Source organism: Tenrec ecaudatus, chromosome 17 (assembly GCF_050624435.1).
Source record: "Tenrec ecaudatus isolate mTenEca1 chromosome 17, mTenEca1.hap1, whole genome shotgun sequence".
Classification (NCBI taxonomy): domain Eukaryota; kingdom Metazoa; phylum Chordata; class Mammalia; order Afrosoricida; family Tenrecidae; genus Tenrec; species Tenrec ecaudatus.
In genome coordinates, this window is record NC_134546.1 from 64355846 (window position 1) to 64375089 (window position 19244).

At 41.7% G+C, this 19244-nt stretch overlaps 1 pseudogene; it reads left to right on the plus strand.

Moving 5' to 3' along the window:
• The first annotated feature begins 16520 nt into the window (after nucleotides 1-16520).
• LOC142430469 (protein LTV1 homolog pseudogene) lies at nucleotides 16521-18846 on the plus strand (annotated as a pseudogene).
• Nucleotides 18847-19244: the final 398 nt, after the last annotated feature.

Consider the following 19244-nt stretch of genomic DNA (forward strand, 5'->3'; position numbering starts at 1 on the left):
CATGACTTGAATATTGAAATCTATAGCTTTGTGTTAAGTGAATGATGCTGTGTGGTACATATTGTTCTAGAACCTGTGTTTTGTGTACCCTCCCATCCCAAGTTCCACTTTTTCAGCAATTACACATTTTCCTATGGTTTGGATATTTATCTGACCACTCCTTTTACTGATGGCTATTCAGGTTGATTCTAGTTGTCTACTGTTTAGAAAACATTACAATAACAACCCTTGTACATGGCTCTGTGTACATCTGTGTGGATGTTTCTCCAAGGGAGCAATCAAAAAATAGAAGTTTGGGCTTGAAAGGTATACACTTAAACTTTTACTTAATCTTGGCCAACAACTCTCCACTAAGCTTCATCCATTTACACTCCTACTAAAAAATGCCCAACTTCACTAATAATAACAATAAAATCACAACAAAACCCCATGTTAGGGCACACACTTTAATACTGATAGTACAAAGTGTGAACAGGGACTAGAGAAAGGGGTACTCACATATAGGTTATTTCTACAGGCAGCATCTACCCATTAGGGGGTGTTCTTCCGAATATTCTCTATTATTCTATTAAGAGTGATCACACTATGTTTGAAAGACCAGGCTCATTGGTCACACAGAGATTGGTGGGAGTACTAGAATATGGCCATTAGCCACCCGCATGATTTGTAATGCAATCCATCCTCATGTTAGAATAATCAACTACTTAAGATCAGAAGGGGTGAAATAACAACAATCATCTAGAATTGATCAAGGATTCCGGAGGGTGAGAGGCTGGGGGAAGGGGAAGCCGATACCAAGGGCTTGCGTAGAAAGAAAATGTTTTCAAACTGTTGATGGCAACATATGTACAAGTGTGCTTAGTCCAATTAAATGACGGATTGTCATCGATTTGTAAGAGCGGCCAGTAAAATGATAAATAGCTTTTTTTGATTAAAAAAAAAAGATCTGAAGGGGTCCGGGTGGTGCATGGTTATAAGTTGGGCATGATGCCCAGTTTGACACCGCGAGCATCTCGAGGGGGGAGGGGAAAGATTGGACTTTCAACTTGCTTAACCAGTCAACATCTGCCACCCACACAGGTCCCTATGAGTCAGCACTGACTCCATGGCAGTGTGTTTGGTTCTGATCTCTTTTCGGTTCAGAAAGGCAGCATTTGCCCAAGGATGGAGAGTGAGGAAAGAAAGGAGTGGAAACGAAACAGGAAACATTAGGAGGAAGTAGGCTAAGCAATCTTATAATGAGAGGATTGACATGGATTAAGCGAAACAAAATGTGTGTAAATGGTTGAATGCAAAGCTCATGATCTGCTCTGTAAATTTTCACTAAGTTACAAGGGGAAGCACTCAAATCTTCCGACTCTCTCCATTCTGTTTGCTTCTCAGCGTCTCAGTTGCCTGTCAAGTAAAGGGCAGTGTTAGGATGACCAAACATCGCTGGCATTACAATAGAGTGAGTATGACATAAAGGAGCCTTGGTAGCTGTGAAAATTTGCTTAGGAGTTTTTGGACATTGAGTTTCTCAGACTTCACCTGGTGAATGCAAAGATACTTTGTTCAAAAGTGAGGAGAAGATTGAGTGATCTCCTAAGACTTTTTCCAGCTCTTAAAATCTGTACTCTTTGGAAGCTATAAAGTGCAACCTGATGTGAACTCTCATACTATTGAAGCAAGATGGGAAAGTAAGTTTGTTTGTTCACTTTAATAATTGGCAACAATGTGGATGGCACTGGGGGTCGTGTCAAAGAGTAAGAGATGCAGGCAGAAAACATCTTTTCAGACACCGTGAGCGAGCTGAAACGATTTGCTAATGTTGTTTGGGGATTTCTCCATCTGCCAGTGAGGGGGTTCCCTAATAATACTTAAAGTTAACACAAAGTAAAATGCAAGTAAAAAAGAATAAGCTGGGAGAAATGAAGAGGGATGGAGAGGGAAGGGAATATATCCTGGCCCACCAAGCCCTGAGGATGATATTCCTGCTCAGAGCAGACAATGCACAGAGAGGACCCATAGGGCCGGCCCCACCGTGAGACACGACATCCCTCACTGACCCATAGCACTACAGGGGACAACATTGGAGCCACAGTGTGGGAATTGTGCAAAATCTGACCCCATCACACTGGGGTAAAACACAAAGGACATGCAACAGAGCAGCAAGGGGAGTAAAGTGAAGAAATCCCCAGGGAGTACCAAAAATAGACTTGGGAGACCGAGTGTGGCACCTCATCAGACTAGACTGGAAAACACTCGTAAAGGCCAACAAACAGAACTTAAACTATTTATAGGCTTTTCCAATTTTGTCAGTGACTTTCTTTTTGTTGTTGTTATTTTGTTGTTCTTGTTATTATTTTGTTGGTTTTGACTTCCGTTGTTGTTTTGTTTGGCTTTGCCTGATTTTTGAGCCTATTAATGTTTCCTAATGTCTATCTAGATAAGACAGGCGCGATAAACAATTAGGAGATGAAAAAAACAAGACCGATGGTTCCGGGGAGATATGGGAGAAGAGGAGGTGGGAGAAAGGAAGGTGGGGGGAAACCAACCCAGGGACAAGGGAATACCAAGTGAACTAAAATCAATGCCCTTCTCTGCATTGATTTTAGTTCACTTAGGCTGTCTAGTGGGGCTCAATCAAGGGCAATGTAACAGCAAGGATTTACTAAACCTGAATGAAGGCCGAACATGAAGGTGGGACAAGAGGGAAGTAAAAGGAAATAGAGGAAAGAATCAGGAGTCAAAGAACATTTATAGAGGTCTAAATACAGACATGTACATATGTAAATATATTTATATATAACGAGAAGGGAATAGATCTATGTGCATATATTTATAGGTTTAGTATTAAGGTAGAAGATGGACATTGGGCCTCAATTCAAGTACTCCCTCAACACAAGAACATTTTGTTCTAATAATCCAGCATTCTGTGATGTTCACCTTACCGACATGATCGCTGAAGACAAAATGGGTGCATAAACAAATGTGGTGAAGATATAGCGTCTGGGGTCTTAAAGGTTTGAAGATAAACAAGCAGCTATCTAGCTGAGAAGCAACAAAGCCCACATGGAAGAAGCACATCAGCCTGTGTGATCATGAGGTGTGGATGGGATCAGGTATCAGGCATCTAAGACCCAGAACAAAGTCATACCCAATGTGTATATTGGGTGGGTGAGTGGGGGCCATGGAATGGAGACCCAAAGCCCATCTGTAGACAATTGGACATCCCCTCACAGAAGGGTCACAGGAAGAGAGGAGCCAGTCAGGGTGCAGTATAGCACCAATGAAACACACAATTTTCCTCTAGTTCTTTAATGCTTCCTCCCCACCCCCCGCCCCTGCCACTATCATGACCTCAATTCTAGCTTACAAATCGGATTAGACCAGAATATGCACACTGCTACAGATAAGAGCCGGAAACACAGGAAATCCAAGATATATAAACCCCTCAGGTCCAACAATGAGAATAGGGATACCAGGAGGATAAGGGGAAGGTGGGGGAAGAAAGGGGGAATTGATCACAAGGATCAACATATAACCCCCTCCCAGGGGGACAAACAATAGAAAAGTGGGTGAAGGGCGATAGAGGATGATGTAAGATATGAAAATAATAATCCATAACTTATTAAGGGTTCAGAGGGAGGGAGGGAGGGGAGGGGAGGGAGGGGGAAAATGAGGAGCTGATATCAAGGACTCAAGTAGAAAGAAAATGCTTTGAAAATGATGGTGGCAGCATATGTACAAATGTGCTTGACACAATAGATGAGTGTATGGATTGTGATGGGAGATGTAAGAGCCCCCAATAAAAGTATTTAATAATAACAAAAAAAGACTAAGCCCCGTGCACATTGGGTGTTTTCTTTTTTATCACACATCTCAAGTTCCCTTGGTTCTTACCATATTTTGATGCATTATTTATGAGAGCCATCTGGTCACAGATTCCTGGAGAAAACCCTGGAATTTTAAAAAGTATGCTCCATCTCTTCCAGGAGACATACCATGTAACTTGCTTATCAGTTACATAGGAGAAATGCATTTTGTTAATTCAATTTAAAATGTTCTTAGATATAACTTACAGTAAAGTGTGCATATCTTATATGCACAACACAATAATTTTCTATCTTTGAATACACCATGTAACCAGAACCTAGGTCAATATATAGAACATTTTCAGCACCTCTCTCCAAAAGAATGATTAATTTGACTTCTTTGACCCGAAACTTGTTTTGTCTCTTTTTGAACTTCATGTTTATGGAATCATGCCGTATGCATTCTTTTCGGTCACTCAACATCATGTTTTTGAGACCGTTTACCTGCATTCTAAAAATGAAACTCACCTTCTGGCTCAAGTCCTCAGGGACTCTCTCAAAATCGGATATATAATATGCCAGCTGTACTGAGGTTTGTATAATCTGTTTAAAGAGTGCAGTTGAAAACCTAACTTAGAGAATGACTGAAATAGAACAAGCTGCGCAGTTCTAGCTCCTTTCCACTCGTGCCTCATCAGCCCCCTCGTCCTGCTTTCAGATGCACGCGGGCATTCTCCTTTTCCTCTATTGGATACATAGCTTATACAATGTCTTCTTTTATCCCTTCCCTATTAGACACAATGTTCCTGAACAGTGAATTGTGCTCCATAATCACCGACCTGAAAGTTGGAAATGGCCTGGCGCAGCCCTCTAAAACCATCAGGTTTTTGAATAATAAAACTTATTCATGCATTTTATTCAGAGTCCACAAATGTTTACTGAGTATAAATGTATTTGTACATTTATAGTGTGTGATTCTAGTTTCAGGGTAGAGGGAAGGCAGGAGATAGGCTACAAATGCCAGATTAAGTCAAAGAGTCTTGCTACTAGGGTGCTAGTTCATACATACATGGTTTATTCCAAACAAAACCTGTCTCTGTGATCAATGGACGGCTGCAAACAAATTCTCTCAGTAACACCGTTGTCTTATTAGGATGACTTATAAAAACAAGTCCCATCAAAACTGTAGCTTCGGAGGGAATTTGATGGGCTAGTTAAATTCAAAGCAGAGAGGTTAGCTCAGAAGGTTATGGTGACTGGTTTGGGGAATTCCAAAAAGGTAATCTGATAGATTTTCTCAATGGACACGGGATGATCATGGAGGCTTATTAGGATAAAGTTCTAAGAAAATGGAAAACGGCACTGGTGAGAAAAATGCCAAGAAAAGTGTTACTGGGAATTTTTTCACGTCACAATTATGTACCTGTTCATTCTTCAAGATGAGCTGCCAGGGATTCTCTTTAATGTATAAAAACTCACAATCAGCTATGAAGCGTGAAGCGATAACACTAAGTTACAAGATGAAAGATGCCGTGTGAGCTCAGAGGGAGGCGCAATTTCTAGCTGGAATGGCATCAAGGGGGCTTGGTGGTGGTGTTTTTATACTGTTGTTGTTAGGCACTATTAAGTCAGTTCTGATGCATGGCAACTCAAGGCACAATAGAACAAAACACTGCACAGCCCTGCACCATCCTCACAATTGTTTCTATGTGTAAGCCTATAGTTGTAGCCACTATGTCAATCCATTTCACTGGAGGCCTGCCTCTCTTTTTCTGACCCTCTACTTTACCAAACATGAGGTCTTTTTCCAGGCGGACAAGGGGCTCTGGTCTCTCCTGACAATGTGTCCAAAGTACATCAGACAAAGCCTTGTCACCCTGACCTCTAAGGAGCACTCTGACCTTCCTTCTTCCAAAACAGAGTGGTTTGTCCTTTCAGCAGCCCGCAGTACTTTCTGCGGCACCACAATCCAAGTGCATCAATTCAGAGTCATTTTCACATGCACATGAGCTTCAAAACACCTTGGGTTGGCTCAGGCGCACCACAGTCCTCAGTCACAGCCTTGCTTTTCAAGACTCTAAAGAGGTCTTGTGCAGCTGATTTACCCAATGCAACTCATCTTTTGATCTCGTTATTGCTGCTTCCGTGAGCACTGATTATGAAACCACGCAAGACAAAATCCTTGACAATTACAACCTTTTCTCCACGCATCATGTTGTTGCCCATTGGTCCACTTGTGAGGATTGGGGTCTTCCACGCTGAAACCTATAGTCCTTGATCTTCATCAACAAATGCTGCAGGTCCTCCTTACTTTCGGCAAGTAACCCTGCTTCTCTGATGATTTGCACAGCATACAGATTGAATAAGTATGGTGAGAGGATCCAACCCTGACAAACACGGTTCCTGACTTTAAATCATGCAGTATGTCCTTGTTCTGTTCACACAACTGCCTCTTGATTCACGTTAGTGTTCCTCATGAGCACAATGAAGTGTTCTGGAAGTCCCACTCTTCTCAAGGTTACCCATAGGTGGTTATGACCCATACAGGAGAATGCCCTGATAAAGTCAGTGTGATGGAGGGAAAGGTGTCAAGAGCTCAAACTGTGTGAACAGCCAACTTTTAGAAGGCTATGGACATGGGAGCCCCAAATCCATCCGCAGAGTACCTATTCAGATTATGCCTCTGGCAGACAGGTACATAGCCCTACTATAAGACAGAGATTAGAGTAAATTTGATTATGGTGGGTGGAACTATGGGATAATAGGATACCTGGTCAGTTGATCTCCCTCTTGACCCATTCTGGATTTGTTTTAGGTTTAAATATTTCTTGTTTGTTTCCCTACAGAGGTTTTCATTCTGGCTTACTTTAATATTGCCAGGAGTCTTCTTTCCTTTTTTTTTTTGTCTTTGGTATGTTTTACAGTATATAAAGCGCTACGGGGCAGATGTAGAGACGATAATTGATGTAAAGGTTGCTGGGGATAATGGGAGTGAGGGGAGGTTAAGGGGAATTGGAGAGCAAATGATGAATAGTGGAGAATGGAAGATGCAGTGGAACTGACTGTGGTGATGTATATATAACTATTTTTAAATACAACTGAACCATGGAACTGTGTGAATCATGAATTTCATTGCAATAAAACAATTGGGGGGGAAAGACAGAAAATCTTATGCATAGCTTCAAAACACTGTTAGATACCTCGAAATATGACTGAGGAGGATCTGCTTTTTCAGAGTAGAGTCAACTATCGTGGCGTGAACAGAGCACAACTGTCGGGTCTTCATTGGCTGATGGGCCATGACACACGGGGAGGAAAAACAACTGCAAAAATCTGCTAATGATCAGAACTTGGAATGTGTGGAAGTATGAATCTAGGAAAACTGGAAGTTGTCAAAAATGAAATGGAATGCATAAAGATCCATATCCTAGGTATTCGTGTGCTGAAATGAACTGGAACTGGCCATTTTGAATCAGAAAATCATATGATTGACTATGCTGGGAATAACACAATCAAGAGGAATGGCATGACATTCATTGTCAAAAAGGATTTTCAAAATCAATCGTGAAGTACAAATTGGTCTATGATAGGATTATATTTATCTGCCTTCAAGGAAAGCCAATCAATATTATCATTCAAATTTATGCACCAACCACAAAAGCTAGTAATAAGGAGACTGAAAAATTCTACCAACAATTTCAGTTGGAAATATATCAAACATGCCATCAAGATGCATTGACAATTATTGGCAATTGGGATGTGGAAGTTGGGAAGAAAGAGGAAGCATTTGTACTAGGAGCACTGTAAGAAGTAGGAGGTGAAGGCTAGGTATCCCAGTGTGTTCAGGGAGCAGCAATGCAGTTTGACCTAAGACTAAGGCAGAGAATGAAGAAACTGGGGCTCAGGGTGAATGTGGGTTAGGGAACCCTTGAATGGAGACTGGCTCCCTGACATCTTCCTTTGGAGCTCGTAGTCACTTTTATTTTATTTTACAATAGTTTAGTATATATTGTCCCCGAACAAATGGATTCCACAAACATTTCGTGAATATCTAAGATACTCTGGGCACAATCGAACACTTCAGTCTCCAAATATAACTTGGTATGTTCTATAACACAATTATTTCCAGGTGGGGAGTTGGCCTAAAACAGATTTCCTTTTTCAGGTCCAGTAGCTAGAACTTTGGAGTTAAACTTCAGAACAAATATCACAAAGAACAGAGAGAATTAAACATGCCACAGAAAGTTCTCTACATCCTATTTTTCTCCTTGACGTCAATATGCTGCCCCTTAGTTTTGATGACACCCATGTTTCTTCTCTAATGACTTTTACTTATGTTTGACCATGGGGTGCTGTAAGAGGACCTGAAGCCTTCATTTAAAAAACATTCCTAATATTCTAGTACAACAAGACTCACTTCCTTTTAGCTTATCAACCACCGAAAGACACTTCCCTTTTGTACTTGTTATGTTTAGTGTAACTATGGAGACACATAATATTCTAGGCAACAGGCACACATAATTCTGGCTTAATGTATTCATTTTCTGAGAAATCTTAAAAAAAACTGTGGTCACTACTGGACTTTTTGTCTCCTTTGGCAATTCATTATAAGTCTAACATATGTATTCTTTCCAACATCATTAACTCTTCCTAAATTTTTTGGTATCAGCAAAAAGCAAAACACATTTTAAATAAATAGGCTATGAGATATTTTTTTAAATTGTAGCACATATAAAGTTGAATCTTGAGAATTCTGTTTCCAGGAATATGAGGGGCTTCAAAAAGTTTGTAGAAAATGGATTTAAAAGACTGTGGAATTTTCCCACATGCACTTTAAAGACCCAGTGTATGGCAGGCTAGGCCTTCAGAATGCCCCACCCATGGAAAACAATTAAAAAAGCAGGCCACGGGTAGGGAGAAAATATTTGCAAATCACATAACTGACAAATGACTTCACAAAATATATTTATAGTATATATTTATATGGAATTTATAAGGTAGTCTCAAAACTCCAATAAAATAATGGGCAAAAGATCTGAAGAGACGTGTCATCAAAGAATGGCAAATAGGCACATGCAAAGTTCATAACATCGTTCGTCTTTCCTGGGCCATCCAGGGATTCTGACTCATCATACCCTACAGGGCTGCTCCTTTGCGGTTTCCCGGCTGTCCATCTTTGTAGGACCAGAAAGCCCCGTCTTTCTCCTGCAGATAGGTCGGCAACCCAATATGTAACCCGGGGTTCCTTCGTTAATCACTAGGAGAATACAAATTAAAACTACCGTAAGGCATTATCTGTTGAAATAGCTAACATTAAAACAAGCTGGAAATACCCAGTGCTAGCGAGGATAGCAAACAACTGCAATTTGTGTACATTGCTGGTGGAAATGCATGAAGGTATAGCCACTGTGGAAAGTAGCTTCGCATTTTCTAAAACAGTTCAATACACATGTACCAAGAAACCCACTGATCTCACTGATAGGCATCGCAGTGCAGTGACTTGTTTAATACGGCTCTTTAGTCATGGTCATTGTAAATCCCATCAGATTTTCCCCTGATGGTTCTAAGTAAGCACAGGTGGGGGGTACTGATAGGATTATACAAGAGGGTACCCAAACAAAACCAGATTTCCCTCCCCCAAAAGCTATGTATTTAAAATTTCTTTACAAAACAACCTTATCAAAGTACTCTACATTACATTTCATACATTTGTCAAATTTGCAATTCCATTTTTTGAAACATTTTTCAAACTCATCTGTTTGGATGGCTGACAGCACCTCCCTCGTGTTTTGGGGTTTTTTCACCTCTTCTACTTCATCAAATCACTATCCTTTCATGCCCCTCTTCATTTGCAAAAACAAAAAGAAGTCTCAAGGAGCGAGGTCAGGTGAGTAAGGGGTGTGGGGCAAGAGAGACATGCTGCTTTTGCCCCCAAACTGGCACACTGAGATAGCTGCATGAACAGGTACATTGTCGTGGTGGCAAAACCAGTCCTCCATCTGCCACAAATCAGGCTCTTGTTGTTGTTGCATACTGTTACACAATCTTTTCAGAATCTCTATTAGAAAGCTTGATTAACAGTCTGACCTGGTGGAACGAACTCCAAATGCACTATCCCCGCCACATAAAAAAACAAAAACAAATGATCATCATCTTGATCTTTGATTTCACTTGACGAGCTTCTTTTGGGTGAGGTGACAATAGCGTCCTCCACTGGTTTGAGTGGTGTTTGGTTTCGGGGTTGTAAGAATAGCACCTTGTCTTGTCACCAGTAATGACCTTGGGAAAAGAAGTCTGGTTGCTTCAGAGCCGTTCTTTCAAAGCGCAGCCTGTTGCCACTCGAAGCTCTTTTTCCTGGTCAGTCGGAACCGAAGACACAAATTTCACATCAACCCTTCTCCTTCCCAACTCTTCTGTGAAAAGTCACTGCACCGAGTTCCAACATAGTCCAGTCAACTTCCCCGTCTCTTCACTGGTCCATTGTCCGTCTTGGAGCACACGGACATGAATTTTGTTGACATTTTCATCCATTCAGGAAGTTGACAGATGGACTTCTAAAATGAGGTTTGCCATCAATCGACATTTCACCTTTTTTTGAAATGAGAAAACCACTCATACACTTGAGTTTTTCCCATAGCGCTGTCCTTGTAAGCTGTATTCAAAATCCCAACAGTTTCTGCAGCATTTTTCCCGAGCAGGAAACAAAATTTCATAGCCACACACTGTTCTTTTAAATCGTCCATCACAAAAAATGAGGTTCAAACCAAACGCTTTTACAAAAAAATTCACTGTGACAAGAGAAACCCTTCCCACGTGACACCATTGAGTACCATAACTCAAAGAGAATTGCTGGATGCTCACCTAGCAGGAAAAATGCGTACCATGAAAGCTCCACCTAGCGGAGCTTTTTCCCTTTTTGGGGGGTACCCCCAAAACCATCCACCTGTGGATGATTGAGATTCGTCTGTGAACAGGGCTAGTTATAATTGCCATTCTACTGGCTATAAAATGAGCCATTTCAGAAACACAAAGTGGAGGGGGGCGGGGAACCCCATTACCAGCAAGAGAGAAGAGCCAGGAGTGGAGCAGTAGCCCTAGGATCCTTGAAACGGAACTTCTTGATCCAGGAGACAGCTGTGATATCAGAGGAACAACGGAGATGTCACCACAAGAGCCACAGCATGAGACAGAGCGGCACACTTCCCAGCACACAGAACAAATGCAGTTTTGAGAGCTTTCAGGAAGGAGGTTGGCTGTGAAGTGGGGTGCCCCCAGCCATTCAATTGGGGGAACTACGCAATTTGCTGACCCATGGAACTAGAGCTGAGGGTCTTCGGGCTGAGGCTTATGGCAGAGTGGTATGCACTTTGGACATTTATTGGCAGCTCTAAAAACTTTGTAACATTGCCTGAGGAAGGCTGAGGCCAAGGGGCGATTTGGCTGAGGGGCCAAAGACCAGTAAGAGGCATAGTGAAGAAGAAGCTGTCCTATTGGAATAAAGGTATCCTAAGAATTTTTGACCTGTTCACTTCCCTAGTAAACCCCATTACTATATGTTCCATAAATGCTGTGTAGGCTGGCTGAGAAATAGTGTTGTGGGAGAGACACTTTGGGTCAGGATTGGGAAGAAGGTTGGAGGGTGAAGGTATGTCTGACCTTATCTCCATGGGGCAGCTTTGGGGGGCCGATTTTCCTCCCCCAACTTTGTGAAGTTAGGAGGGCAGATGTCACCCCCATGTCACACTTTGTACAGGTCAGATTAAAACCATGTTCACTCAAAAAAGCCTGTACACACATGGCTATTACAGATTTACCTGTAATAACAAAAAGTTATAAATGACCAGTACGTCTGACAATGAAAGAATGGACCGGTGAACCGCAGTGAACTCGTACAATGGTATGCTCGGCAAGGCCAAGAAATGAGCTTTTGGATGAATCATGCTAAGGGAAAGAAGTCAGACCCAAAAGATTAGATAGTGTATGATTCTATTTACATAACATTTTAGCAAAGAAAACTATGGGGACAGAGAACAGTTGTTTCCAAGAGTTAAAATGCAGAGAGAGGTTTGGATTATAAGGGAGTAAGTAGAACAGGGGATTTGTGGGGCCATGGACGATTGTGTGTCATGACTAGACGGATCATGTCACACCTCTGTGCATGACCCAAACTAATTTGACTGATGGTCAGATTGGGCACAGATACCGCATTCATTCTGAGAAGTACTATACAATGATGCTCCCCAACTGGTCAGTTAAAAGTGAACAGCACTTCCAGGTTTGGATTGCTACCTTGTATCAGGAGATTTTCGAGCTATAACAATCCTGTGTATCTCATACAACTGTAACTCATATGGAGATTAAGAATCAAAGAGTTGGTTGAAATTGTATGTCACCAACAGCAAGAGTTACTGAATTTTTCTCTTTTTACCCAGCTGTGTTGCTATAGCAGAGCGAATTCTAGAAAGCGTCATCTTATACAGTGCAGTGGAGTTAAGAAAAGTAGGATGCTGTATTTTGTTTGTTTGTTCTCTTCAGACTTCTAGTTCAGTGTTGCTCAGGGCGTTTCCTTTTCTGAACAAAACCAGTAGCCTGAGAATAATAAAAACCATACATCTAAACTGAACAACTTTGACCTAAAGAACCATCGCTAACTTTCTTCAGGAGTTGAAATTCAGAACCCCATTTTCTTTTTATCCATGGATTTTAAATTGAAAATTAAGTTTTCCCTCAATCCATTCAAAACAGTCTGGAGACCCTGAGGAGCGTGTGATGTGTCCTCCCTGCAAACTGCATGATTGTATGTGCCTTGCAGTGCTTTGAAGCAGACCGCCCTTGGCTACCACAGCTGGAGTCTGCGAGCGGCCCTTACGCTTGCTCTCTGCTTTCTGGTGGGAACCGTCAGCAACGTGGAACGTAATGCCACAACATTTGTTGAGCTGTGGCACTTTTTCTTTTTTTAATGTGAGGAATCAAACCAAAGCAACTAACCCAAACCAGAAATGTAGACCACAAAGACCGGCCTAGTTTTTTTCTTTTCTCAAAATAACTGGAACCCAAAATGTCTACTTTTCTTTGTGCCATGTAGACACTGCCTTGATGGAGGCCAAAATCGGACCCTTCTTTTCATCCTGTTCCACAAGTGAGCAGTGACTTTACACCAAGTAGGAAACAAAATGTATGAAAACCCTTTTATGCAACTTCCGGCAGGTTCAAGTGCTATGCTAGAAACGAGTTAACTGCATTGCTAGCAGCTTCTTCAGTTGCCATTGAGCTATGGAGTAAAAGTTTTAATTTTGAAATAAAACTTACAACACAAATGTTTGTAACAGCATTATTAATGAGAGTCGAAAGGTGGAAGCAACTCAAATGTTCATCAGCTGACATACAGATAAGCAAAATATGTCTTCACACAATAGGATATTACTTAACCACATGGAAAGAGTTCTGATCGAGAATTGATGAATCTTGAAAACATTATGTTAAGTGAAAGAAGCTACAAAATATAATGACAAGAACACACAAACCATTGGAATGCAATGGAAAATAAACATAATCACACTTGTAGTTGCCAGAGACTGAGGAGAGAGGAGAATGGGGTGTGACTGGATTTTGGGTTTCTTTGGGCGGGGCTGTGGGAGGTGGATGAAAATGCTCTAGAATTGACTTTGGTTTGGGTTTTTCTCTGTGAATGCATGAAATACTAGTGAATATATGAGAACTTTAAATAGATGAGTGGTATGTCAACTATATTTCAATAAAGCTGTGCCGCCCACCCCCATCCTGATTAATGGGGAAAACTCAACCAACCAGAGAATTGGGTAAAGGAAGTCATTCCAACCAGCCACGACTCCAGAAATTTTTAGAGGGAAAGAAGAAAAAGACAAAAAGAACTGCTATCCTGTACAGCTCTGGAGGCACAGTCTTCGCTGACTTCATATCCACCACCAATTCGTCCCCAGTCACGCAGCGGCTTGCTCAATCATGAGTCTGAGGATCGGCTGAGCATGTTTTGTGTGGTTAGGACAACCATATTACTGAGCAAGCCCCGGGCTTGTGACATTTCTAAGAACTCCAGCAATCTAGCCGCAACTACTGAAAAATACAAATAAAAAATGGTCTATGTGATTAAGATTGGGGAGAGCTACTTTCAGTAAGCAAGCTTCAAGTGGAAACACCATGTTTACCAAGTTTTTGAGATGTCCAGATAAGCAGTTCTCAAAGCAGCGTGTTGCCCACTTATCATCAGCCATGTGTCCCCGGCGGAGAGTGTTCAGTCTATCAGCAGCGCCCACATGTTGCTATTTATCATTTCTGGTTTGTATCAGAATCAAAAGCGGAGGAAAAGAAATGTGAAAACCCAACCAACTTTGAAACTGAAGCAAGTCCTCTGTGGCCTAAGCAAGGTGGCCTCTTGCAAAAACCAGAGATTAACACATTTTTGAGAACCAGGCTATGGTTTCAGAGAACTGTTGCAGTTGTTTAACTCACGTGCTGATGAGGTTGAGTATGGAGAAGTGTACAGTCAACCGTTAAGGGATTTCTGTGCTTCCAGAAAGTTCTACCCTGTTGTAAGCCATTTTTAAGGGAAATGGGAAACACGATGGTAGACACAAGGAACCTTGTGGCACAGTGGGTTAAGCAATGGACTGCGCATCACAAGGCTGACTTTCAAACCCACCAGCAGCTCCTTAGGAGTGATTTGCTCCCAGAAATATTTATAGTCTCAGAAACGCTGAAGGTGCCGTTCTGCTCTGTCCTCTAAGGTCAGAATTGACTTGACAGCACTGGGGTTTTATGGTAGTTACCCAAGAGCTGCCCACTGTCATCGAGCGGGTTCCTATGCACAGCCACCTTATTGGACAACAGCGCCGCCCCATAAAGGTTCCCAGGACTATCACCTTTCACATGTGAAGCTCTAGGGGTTCAAACTGCCAATCTTTGGTTAGTGCTTAACCGCTGTGCCACCAGGGCTTCTTGTGGTAGTTTCCAAGTGAAAACATTTCCTTACTTTCAGAAGGTGCTTTTTACTGCACAGAGCAAGACTTACACATAATAGGGATGTGTCTTCTTCGTCTCGGCGCAATGATTCAATGTTAAAGCAATGCAGGACCCGATCGAGGGCAAGACCATGCAGAGAACAGCAGTGTTTAAAAACGCAATAGCTTTCCCTATAGGAAGTAACACACGAAGCCTAGCAGGCAGTTTGATTGCCTAAATTTTCAACTGAGCAGTAACCCTATTTCAAGGCCATTCTGTTGCAAAACTTTGCTGTTGGTTGTAACACAGTTGTGTCTGTTATAAACCAGAAAAGATAGCAATTTTATTTTGAAGAAGAGATTGAGGACTGAGTTCTGTACATCGCTTTTCAAATGGTGATCTTACAGCAGAAAGCTGATGTTTTTAAAAATTAAGTTCACCAAGCGTCTACCCTGAATGGCTCCCGTTTTTACTATAGATTAGTGTGTTTCCTGAAGAAACTCTCAAGTGAAAGGCACTCCTGGATCAAGAGAACTAATCATCTAAATCGATGACCGCCATCCTTACAGTAGGAAGATTATGGAGGCCAATGAATTAACATCAGCAGATCGGCACTTACACAGTGTCTGCCAGGTATGTTGTCCTGTGAGCTTCCTTTGGGTGTTCCAGGGTTTTAGATGGGGTTTTAGGAATGAAAATGGGAGATGGGAAATGTATCATATAACATAGTAATCCTGTGTAAAGGTTAGTATTGGGAATCTGTAAAGAAATGTGTCTGTGGAGTTTTCTTCAGAAGTATCTACTTAGCTGATACTTCTATACAGACACCTAATTGGGTTTTTTTTTATAATAATGAAAATGAGCAATCATTCTGTCCAAATGCATCAGTAGTAATAAGTTGTGTAATTAAGAACTGGGACAATATATACAGGCATACCTAATTTTATTTCATTTAGTGGATACTGTATTTTTAACAAATGGAAAGTTTGTGGTAACCTGTGTCCAGCAAGTCTATCGACTCATTTCCCCCAAATCATGAGCTGACTTCATGTCTGTGTCATATTTTGGTCATTCTCCCAATATTTTAAACATTTTCATATTGAAATTGCACACTTAATATCTCAAACCCATCCACTGCCACTGAGTTGCTTTTGACCCATAGCAACGTTATATAGGGTTTCCAGGGCTGTAAATCTTTACAGGAGCAGACAGCCTCGTCCTCCTGCCATGGAGCCAGTGGTGAGATTTGAAACACCGGCTCTGCTGTTAGCAGTCCAACCTTTACTTGACAGCACATACCACCAAAAGTAATCAAGCAAGCAGGCAAACAAAAACTCACTGCCATTGAGTTGATTCCAACTCATAGTGACTCAATGGTTTTTAAGGCTATAACTCTCTACAGGAGCAGAAAGCTTGATTTTCCTCCCACAGGACGCCTGGCGGGTTTGAGCTGCTGAGTTAGCAGCTCAACTTATAACACACTACCCCACCAGAGATCCCAGGGCTCCGATACATTTACAGTACAGTGTAAATGAAACTTTGATATGTACTTGGAAACCAAAAAAAAAACTTGGGTAATCTGTTTGGTTGCAATATTCCCTTCACTGTGGTGGTCTGGAAGCGAACTCAATCTCTGAGGTATACTTACATTTACAAATAAGTCCAGGTAATGTAACCTGACTTGGAATTTCACCTGTGGCTGGATTACAAAATGCTGCAAACCAGGGCTTTGTCCATGCCTGGGACATGGAGAGCATCACTGGGGCTCTTGGATTGAACTCTGGAGGGTCACAGTATGCCTTGCAAGAAGAAAACTCCTTTATAGGGAAGAAAACTGCCATTTCACTTGGTCCGTCAGAGCCAAAGCAGCAGAAGAGATTGGGCTCTCAGGGAGTTCTGTTGCCCACACAGAAAGTTTATGACGAAGAAAAGCAAACAGAACAGAGGAAGTACAGCGTGATCTTTGGGGATGACTAACTGCAGAACACGAGTGAACCGTTGGGGCCCCCAGAGCCGATTTCCTCATGTAGCGTCAGTGGACCCAATCTGAGAGAGAAAAAAGAAGAGACTCTAGTAATTCAAAGCCCTAGAATCCACACTGCTCTCTTCAGGGTTTGTATCTGACATTAAGGAAGAAGTTGGGTTGGTAGATTGCACGGTGCCGGTTTCAGTTCCTAGGATGGATTTTCATCCTGATAATGTTGCAGCTCTTGATCGTGATTTTGACCATGACAGCTTCTGCATGAAGATGGTTTCATTCTTCAGGCTGATACCCCAAACGGGAAGGAAAGGGAGGGGCATGGGGGGTGGATAGAGGAGGTGTATGTTAAAAATGACTGCTACTATGGTTTCATACATGCATGCATTTATTCCAACTAAAACATGTTTAAAGATGTATCTGTGGTCAGTGGATGGCTGAAGACACATTCTCTCAGTCATACGTATTCTTGTTAAGGTGTCTTTGAAACAAAAGTCTTATCGAACAGTGGCTTCAAAGGGATCTGCTAAAGCCAGTTAAATTCAAGGCACCTAGGTCAGCTCAGAAGGTTATGGTGGCCCTTTGGGGGGACCCCAAAAGGGATAATCTTGAGAGATTTTCTCCAAGGTACAGGACCACCATTATAGGGCTTATTGTGAGGGAGTTTTAAGAAAACGGAAATCTGCATTGGTGAGAAAAAGGTCATGGAATTTTTCCCCATCGCATCTGCTCATTCCTCAAGAACAGAAAGGCTGTCCCATGAGAATTTTGTTGGAAAACTTTACCCCATACACTCTATAACCTCTTCAGATTTCTCTTTGTTCCCCAAACTCAAAGGAACATACTTTGGGTCCCTCAAAGGTGTCAAAACATTGGATGTGGAATAGCACAGGACACTTCAGGACTGGGTTTGAGACATGGTAACATCTCCTTTAGAAGTGTATAGACCTAGTTGGAGGGATGCTGAGAAATAATAGCCTCAAATTTTGATTCCTTTTCATACAAGTTTTATCATTTGGTATATTTTGAAAACACCATCACACATAAGTCTAAGGCTAAAGATGGCAGTGAATGGGAACATGTGGACGATGAGAAGTAGATGTGACAGGGGTGACGAGCTCTCAAAAGGCCGCTATCAGATGAAGATAATATGCCTGCCCTAGAAAACTTCATGGAGCTACAGAAATCCACTTGTTCTGGGAAGAGGAAACAAAAGTCGAGTAAAAGAATATTTGATGACTTCCTCATTCATGAGAAGAAAAGAACAGCTGGCCTGGCACCATGAGAGTTTTGAGAAGTTCTATGAGCAATGTGATGAAGATGCACTTGGAGCCCTTGATAACGCTGAATTAGAAGGTTCCATTCAAATAGACAGGAGCCCTGGAGGTGTAGGGGTTACTTGGTGAACTGCTACCTGCAAGGTCCGCAGTTCAAAACCATTGGCTGTTCCGTGGGAGAAAGACAGGGGTTTCTACTCCTGTAAAGAGTTACAGTCTTGGAAACTCACCGGGGCAGTTCTACTCTGTCCTATAAGGTTGCTATGAGTTAGCATCAACCCACTGGAAGTAAGTTTGATTTACTTTTTGAATTCAAATAGACAGCAATTAATTACAGGAAAATTTTAATGACTACAATGAAGACCAAAATTGAGTAGCCTTGAATCCTTTGAAAACTATCGTCTGCGAATGAATTATCTCAGTAAGTCTGAGGAAGGGAAACTTTCACTGCAGTTTTGGAAGAAGTCAAAAAGAAGTGAGGTTGTGGATCCATTTGTAGGACATATTCAAATTTATACAACCATCTGCAGCTTAGTGAGCATCAGCCAAAGCCCAACGAAATCCAAATATCTTCTAAAACAGAAATCCTTCCCTGTCTTACCTAAGAAAGGACTCACAGCAAAGTAAATCGAATGAATGCAGATGATTAATGGCAGTGCTGTGCCAAGGCATCAACCCAACGTGTCCAAAAATGAAAGCAAAGAAGATTTAAAATAAAAACCCAAGAAATCAAGGAAGAGCCAAGACGTGGCAAGTGGAGAAGGAAGTTAACAAGTTAGCCTTCACATTGGGAGCAAAGGGGCAAGAAAAGGACTAATTAAGAAGAAGAATGGGGAAGATCCAAAGAAATTACAATGGAACATTTAGAAGGGGTCCTTTCCATGAAGGGCACCTCTTTATGTTCATGGATGAACTAGGATCTTCAAAGAGAGCAAACTGTTTGCTCTGCCATTTTTATTGGCAAGTTTGAGAAAATAACAGTAAAATACTTTAATTATTTTTATATTAAATATTGTCATTTTTTTGTGAATAGGGGGGAGTGTGATGTGGAGACCCAAAGCCCATCTATAGGCAACTGGACATCCCTTACAGAAAGGTCACGCGGAGGAGACGAACCAGTCAGGGTGCAGCATAGCACTGATGAAACATACAACTTTCCTCTAGTTCTTTAATGCTTCCTCCCCGACACTATCATGATCCCAATTCTACCTTACA